Raw genomic sequence first — 8,472 nt, forward strand, 5'->3', positions numbered from 1 at the left:
TTCTGGATGTTCTGGTTCTCTGGGTTGGGTTTACCTCCCATCTGCCCTGGATGTCCATATACTTTGGATTTAAGGCTCTTTTTGCTTCCTGGACGTCCATATATTTTGTTCTGGACGTCCTCGTAGTCTGGAATGAGCTTGTCTTCTTGCTCACTTGGACGTCCATACTTTGTACTGGACGTTCTCGTACTATGAGAGAGGCTTAACCCCTGGCTCATTTGGACGTCCACATACTTTGGACTGGACGTCCTCATACTCTGGGAGGAGCTTATCTCCTAGCTCACCGGGACGTCCACATATTTTGGACTGGACGTCCTCATACTCTGGGAGGAGCTTATCTCCTAACTGCCCAGAGCGGCCACAGCGTTGAAAAATGAACATCCTTGCTTTTTAGTCTGGACGCTCTCGTACTCTGGGAGGAGCTTATCTCCTTTCCACCTAGAGCGGCCACAACAGTGGGTCTGGACGTTCTGATACTCTAGGAGGAGCTTATCTCCTAACTACCCAGAGCGTCCACATATTTTTGAGATGGATTGGGCTTCCATGATTTCATGCGTACTGTCTAGTTCTTTCATCATGTTGCGTACGTCTGAACTTTTCCCTTTAGACTAAACGTCTTAGAACTGGGCGGACACATTTTCCCCTTAGATACTTTCAAGTTTTGGAGACTAAGTGTTGAAGGTGTAAAACTCTTGAATTTGTGACTTAACTCATTTCAACTCACTTTGACGTGCCGTCAATTGTCTGTCTGATTTTTTCAAAAGTTAACAGAACCCTAACGTCATTCTGTCCCTTTCTTCGAGTAATTTCTCAAGAAATTACCGTTTGAATGTTTAGGCGGGAAAAATGATTTTACCATTTTGCCCCCATTGTGAATTCTAGAGAGAAGTCAGAGCGTTCTAGTGAGAGAAAGTAATTTTTTCCTTAATCTTCAAGAGCGCCGCCGTGAGTTTGAGTTTTCCGAGCATTTTTGAGTTTTCCGGTCAATCTTCAAGAACTTCACCACCACCTTCAAAGTTTTCAGAACGTACAAAGGTAGGCCGTCTACATCTTTCTTTTTTACTTTTACTTGTGTTTTCTTTTTCTTTACTTCAATTCTGGATCCATACTCGGCTTCGTCCGACTCTCCTCATGAGGCCGGCCGTTCGCCTGGAGTGAGGAGTCTAGAGTGGACGGAGAAGAGTTGTCTCCTCCTTGGAGTGAGTCTTGATAAGTCAATTTTATATATATATTTATTCCCCGTCCCATGGTCATATTTGTGCTTATTTGAGCTCTACGGAGCTATTTTTATTACTAATATATGTTTTCTAGTGTTTTTTGTAGTGTTGGTTTTATTTTGTAGGAATTTGCAAAATTATGACAATTCTCGAGCATATTGAGCCACTACAAAGATATTAGAGTTTGATCGTATTTTATTAGTTCGGTGATTAAGGGCTTGATTAAGTAAAAGAGGTACAAAGTTCTAACAAAAAAATACAAGCCAAAATAAGTGAGAACTTGGACTCGAGTCAACAAGGCTCAAGTCCAACCCAAAAGTTCAAGAGGAAGGAGCCCAACTTTCGGAAGCAGTTAACTGATCCAAACAAGCAACAAGGCCATATCGGGCAGCCCAACTCCAGATGAGGCGCATTTGGGCTGCTGCAATTTGTTTTATTAGGCCACTTATATCATCAGTTTTGTGGTATTGGGTTTTGATATAAAATTTGATGCTTTTCTTTAGGCGGTGGGGAATTATAGTTTGTTTAGGATTATAATGAAGGCTCTATAAATACTACCTGGTACTATCGTGTCAGGGGGATGCTTTTCTAGTTTTTCTTCCATTAGGTAGTTATTAGCTTAGTTTTAGGTAGCTTTTAATTAATTAGTTTTAGTTAGTTTTTTTCTTTTCTTTTTCTCTCTCTAACTTTTCTCTCTCTCCCTTAATTAAACTCTTAGTATTATTTTCTCTCTTACTTTTCTCTCTACAACTCTTGGTTTAATCTCAGTTATTTATTTTATTTCTTCTATCATGTCTTGTTTAATTGCTTTCATTAGTTTAGTTTTAATTATGTCCGAGTAGTTTAATTCTAGGGTTTATGGGGATCCATAATTAATATGAAGGGGTAATTTATTATTATTGATTATTGACTTTGCATGATAATTTCTTATTGAATTGTTTTAATTCTTTGCAATTAGATTATGAATCGAGCAGATGTAATTTAATTGTGAATGTTAAGCAATATTGAATTGATGAATCGAGCAGATGTTAATTTGATATTAAAGGCTATTTTCAATAGGGACTTAGATCTAGTAAATTGCGAGAGCTTGTTACATCTATGTTGGTTAATAAATTGCGAGAGCCTGTTAATCATGTTATTTGTGCAATGTTGATTGATTGATTATTATGTTTTATCCCGGAGTATTAATTATTGGTGAACCTGTGACCCTAGGCCTTCTTATTATTGATTTTCTCCCTAAACTTGATCTTCGTAGTATAGTTTCATATTATAACTACAATTTGGTTACCTTGATAATTCAGACTATATTAATTAATTAGGAGTAGAAAGACCAGTTTCCCTGTGGATTCGACCCTACTTCCCTATCTACTTTAGTTAGAGGATTTAGGTAATACTTTTGATTAGGTGATACGACTTTAGCCTGTCAAAATTTGGCGCCGTTGCCGGGGAAACGGTTTTATTTTTATTTCTGATTATTTTTGTAGTCTAGATTATTATTTTTATTTTATTTTTATTTTTTTTATTATTTTTTTTTCTCGTCTCAGAGAACGCAAGTTCTTTGAGATAGTTTCTCATTTTTGTTTGTTTAGTACAGATCAGGAATCAAGCATGAATCCACCGCCACCACCTCCACCTCGCAAGCTTAGCGATTATTCGCAGCCGTCCCTGACGGATTTTCCACATCTATCTCCTACACCAAATCTCGAGGGAGTACAATTCGAGATCAAACCCCAGTTTATTACTATGATTGAAAGAAAGCAATTTAGCGGAGCTAAAGGTGAAGACCCAAATCTTCATATTGCAGATTTGTCAATATTGCAACACCATTAGGCAAGCTGGGGTCACACAAGACCAAATCAGGGAGATTCTTTTTCCTTTTTCTTTGTGTGGTAAAGCTAAATTATGGTATAATGGATTGAATAGAACTGCACTTGGTATTACTGACTGGGATACTCTTGTTTTGAATTTCTATAATAAATATTACCCTGTAGAGAGGACAGCTTTGTTAAGGAGTTCAATCCTAAATTTTTCCCAAGAAGCAGATGAATCTTTATATGAAGCTTGGGAAAGATTTAAGGATTTGCAGAGAGAATGTCCCCATCATAAACTAGAACAGTGGCAGATAATCCAAGCTTTCTACAATGGGCTTGGATATAATTCAAGAATGATTTTGGACTCTGCGGCTAACGGAAGATTTATGAATTTGGATGTGAATATGTCGAGCAATGTTGTCGAAGAGATGGCTATTCATAATTCCCAATATGGGAATCCCAAAGGATTTGCAAATAAGGGAAAACATCAAGTCGATTCTATACCCTTTTTGCAAGCACAATTGACTTCTATTAGCCAAAAATTAGACAATATTAATAATTCTAATTCATCTTCCGTTGCTAATGTTTCTGCTATTGGTACCAACCCTGTAATATTTTGTGAAAATGGTGGTCTTGTAGGTCATTGGGCGCAGAATTGTAGGAGCTCACTTGAGAAGGTTAATGCTTTTCAGGCATATAAGCAAATTAGTCCATACTCCAACACCTACAATGCAGGGTTGAAAAATAACCAAAATATGTCGTACAATAGTATGAATGTGCCTAACCCCCCACCACAGGTACAACAACCACAGCAGAGGTACTACCAACCTCCACATCAGAGACCACAACAGGTTGTTACTCCATCTGGTTCTGACCTATCAGAAATCAAAATGATGTTAGGTACTGTGCAGAAGCAGATGCAGAGTAGAGATGCGCAAATTGACTCATTGATAGCACATAATAAAATGATAGATACTCAGATTGCACAACTTTCCGCTACTCTGCAAACTCGCCAGCAGGGAGCCCTACCATCACAGCCAGTACAACCTATAGAATATGCGAATGCAATTACCCTGAGGAGTGGTTCACACTATGATGGGCCTCCTATGCCCAAAGATGATGAACATGTTATAACAAAAATTGCTAATCCTGATTCCGTTATACCAAATGATGTTGTTACTAGCCCTGCAGGGCTCCAGGGTAGCACTAATATTTTTGATAATTCTTTGCAGGGTAAACTCCAGGAGAAGAGTGGAGATGTACAGAAACCAGTTATCAAACTTCCATTCCCCAATAGGCATTTAAAGAGTAAGTTGGATAAGCAATTTAGTAAGTTTCTGGAGATTGTGAAGAATTTGCAGGTAACGGTTCCTTTTACAGAATTAATTACTCAAGTTCCTGCATATTCTAAATTTATGAAAGAAATTTTAACTAGAAAAAGATCTATTAGTGAGGTAGAGACAGTTGCTTTTACTGCAGAATGTAGTGCTATTTTACAGAATAAATCTCCACCTAAACTAAAAGATCCGGGTAGTTTTTCTATTCCATGTCATATTGGTAATCTGATGATTGATAAAGCTTTATGTGATTTGGGTGCTAGTGTAAGTGTTATGCCATTATCTGTGAGCTCTAAATTAAATATGGGTAAATTAAAATCTACTAATATTACTCTACAAATGGCTGATCGTTCTGTTAAATATCCTTTAGGTATTTTAGAGGATGTTCCTGTTAGAGTAGGTAAATTTTATATACCTGTTGATTTTGTTGTTCTTGATATGGAGGAAGATTTGCAAATTTCGATTATTTTGGGTAGACCATTCCTTCATACTGCATGGGCAATAATAGATGTAAAAAGTGGTAAACTTACATTATGTGTAGGGGATGATAATATTACTTTTAATCTAAATAATGTCCCTAAAAGCCCCATGTTAGAGGAAAAGTGCTATAGTATTGGTGTGGTTGATGTAAATAATTTTTCTAATAAGCCCCAAGCTCTCGTTAGAGATCTCTTGGAGGCGGTATTATGTGTTACATCTTCCGCAGGAAAAAATAATACTTGGAAAGATGATGTGGATGCTATAGAAAGAGCTCTAAATTGTGTAGGACTTGGGTTTGAGGATGAACAAGTGGAGAAAGAGTAGAAAGTTGTAGAGCTTGAGCCCGTATTGAAAGTCCCACTTGATCGGGAGATAAATGCTCAATCTTGTGGAAAAAAGAAGAAAATCAAGTGTGACAGGATATTTCGAGCAGCAAGTCCCATAAAACCACCTGGTCGTAGCTTGGAGGCGGGCCCGGTCGGGCCACGCTCGCCCGGTCGGGCCACGCTCGCCCGGTCGGGCGCGAGACCGCGGCAGCAAAACTGGCCAACTTCAAACAGCTATAACTTTTGCGTTTCTTAACGAAATTTTGCGTGTGACCTATCATTGGAAAGATCTTCAAGTCTACTTTCCAATGCAATTAGAATCACGTCATTATCATTTGTATATAAAAAGTTATGAGCAAAATAGTGGACTTGCTCGTTTTTGCCTCTTCTCTTACTAACACTTTGTTTCTATTTTGTCCAAAATTGTACCAAGGTGATGCATTGCAATGTTTGGGATGGTGGTGGAGACAAGTTTGATGATGAAGGGTAGTCACTTGGATTACAAGCTTCCCTTTACGCCAATGAGGGCATTGTCTGATTTAGCTTGGGGGGGATTTCTTGTATATTTAGGTACTCTTTCTTTCCTTTTTCTTTTTATTTTTCTTTGGTGTGTTTAGTTTAGTTTTTAATGCTTTCTTAGTATAGTTTTTATTGCTTTCTTAGTATAGATTTATTGCTTTCCTATTTGAGAAAAATACAAAAAAATTAAAAAATTAAAAAAAAAATCCAAAAATACGTTCCAATGAATAATGAATCATGCTTCCCTGTGCCCCTGGATGAAATTTTCAAATTTTTTTGATTCTTGGTTATTGATGATAAATATTGAGGATTAGTTGATCTTGATTTGATGTTTGATTGCCTTGAAACCTTAACATGCGTCAATTTTGTCCAACTACTTGTGAATATAGTGCTTGACTAGTTGATTTGGTTAGGAATGTGTGATTAGTTCCTGATATGTCAATGAATTTGAGTATTGGTTTGCAACTATGAGTAGTGTTTCATAACTCACTATTATGCACATGTGGAGGACGAAGGCATTTGTTCTTTAGGTAGCCTTCAGATTTATTTAGATACATTTGTTCCCTTCTTGCTACCCATGTTGTTGCCTTGACTTTTTATTGTTTTTAGCCACATTACAAGCCATGTTTGCTCCATTGGTTACTAGTCCCAAGCTTGGCTTGGGGGAGCTATTAGTGAGTGAGGTGAGGGAGTTTGTAGTGTGCACATTATTTGCACAATTTGGGTGGGTTTGACAAGTTATTTGTTCTTGATCATATTTTTGTTTTGATGAGTTGTATAGTATATATATTTGAAAAAATAAAAGTGTGATGGAAAAAAAAAGAAGTTCAAAGGAAAAAAAGTGAGAAAATAAAAAGGTGAAAAAAGTGAACTTCTAATAATAATAATAATAAAAAAAAAAAAGAGCAAAAAAAAGAAAAAGTGTTTCATGTTCAAATTATCTAAGTGAAGGTTTATCAAAAGAAAAGAAAGAAAAAAATTGAGTTTCATTGTAAATATTTGAGTTTGAGTTTGTTTATTCACTTTAGTTTATATTATCATATTTTTATGAGTGAAATTGTGAGTGTTGGGATTGTTTATTTTGTTTGGAATATATTTGGTGGATTTGTGTTGGAGTTAGTTATGTTGGAGATGTGTATGATCATTATATTTGGTCATGGGTTTATTAGGATATGGCTCCCTTTTAGCAAGGCTTTTCTCTCACATATTCTCAAATTTATCCTACCCTTTTCCCTAGCCTTACATTACAAGCTTTAAAGACCTTCTGACCTTGTGCATAGAGTTGTGTAAATGTGAAAGTGTTGTTTATCAATGCAAGTTATGACTTGACATATTCCGAGTCGACTACTAGGTTGAGTGTATGTCTTTTTAAACACACGAGTGTTGTGAGTTTGGGAGGGCATTGTTCACATAAAGGGGTTGGTTGGAGAGCGATCGAGTACATATTTTACTCGCCACATAAATAAGAGTTGAGTGTGTGAGCACTAGTCTTGAATTCTATATGCTCTTGTGGTTTGCTCTATTTGACAATTGTTAGGGAATATTGGTAGTTGGATGGATTTGATTGGTTGACTTTGATACATGTTTGTCAGATTTACCTTAAATCGTATTTATTGATTTAAATTATTTTGGGGGTGAAGTATTGATTTATTTATTCATTGCTTTGCTTAGGGACAAGCAAAAGTTTGGCTTGGGGGAGTTTGATAAGTCAATTTTATATATATATTTATTCCCCGTCCCATGGTCATATTTGTGCTTATTTGAGCTCTACGGAGCTATTTTTATTACTAATATATGTTTTTTAGTGTTTTTTGTAGAGTTGGTTTTATTTTGTAGGAATTTGCAAAATTATGACAATTCCCGAGCATATTGAGCCACTACAAAGATATTAGAGTTTGATCGTATTTTATTAGTTCGGTGATTAAGGGCTTGATTAAGTAAAAGAGGTACAAAGTTCTAACAAAAAAATACAAGCCAAAATAAGTGAGAACTTGGACTCGAGTCAACAAGGCTCAAGTCCGACCCAAAAGTTCAAGAGGAAGGAGCCCAACTTTCGAAAGCAGTTAACTGATCCAAACAAGCAACAAGGCCATATCGGGAAGCCCAACTCCAGATGAGGCGCATTTGGGCTGCTGCAATTTGTTTTATTAGGCCACTTATATCATCAGTTTTGTTGTATTGGGTTTTGATATAAAATCTGATGCTTTTCTTTAGGCGGTGGGAAATTATAGTTTGTTTAGGATTATAATGAAGGCTCTATAAATACTACCTGGTACTATCGTGTCAGGGGGATGCTTTTCTAGTTTTTCTTCCATTAGGTAGTTATTAGCTTAGTTTTAGGTAGCTTTTAATTAATTAGTGTTAGGCCCTGTTCTTTTGAGCTTCTGGGCAGAGCAGAGCAGATTTCAGCAGAGCAGAGCAGAGCAGATTTTAGCAAAGCAGAGCAGAGCAGAGCAGATTGAAGCAGAGCAAAGCAGAGCCGAGCAGAGTAGAGCAGAGCAGATTTCATTATTATTATTATTATTATTATTATTATTATTATTATTATTATTATTACCATTATTATTATTACTATTATTATTATTATTATTATTATTATTATTATTATTATTATTATTAGTACTACTACTACTACTACTACTACTACTACTAATACTACTACTACTACTACTACTACTACTACTACTACTACTACTACTACTACTACTACTATTACTATTATTATAATCATTAAATTTTATTATTAAATATTAATTATTATTAATATTATTAAATATTAATT

At 36.1% G+C, this 8,472-nt stretch overlaps 1 non-coding gene across 1 annotated transcript; it reads right to left on the reverse strand.

The window, feature by feature from the left end:
- Positions 1–3,219: 3,219 nt before the first annotated feature.
- Positions 3,220–3,326, reverse strand: LOC145596226 (small nucleolar RNA R71). The gene has a single exon (XR_014103095.1). It is a non-coding gene; the product is annotated as a small nucleolar RNA R71 (small nucleolar RNA).
- Between the last annotated feature and the right edge of the window lie 5,146 nt (positions 3,327–8,472).

This window comes from Chenopodium album, chromosome 19 (assembly GCF_948465745.1).
Source record: "Chenopodium album chromosome 19, dcCheAlbu1.1, whole genome shotgun sequence".
Taxonomy (NCBI): Eukaryota; Viridiplantae; Streptophyta; class Magnoliopsida; order Caryophyllales; family Amaranthaceae; genus Chenopodium; species Chenopodium album.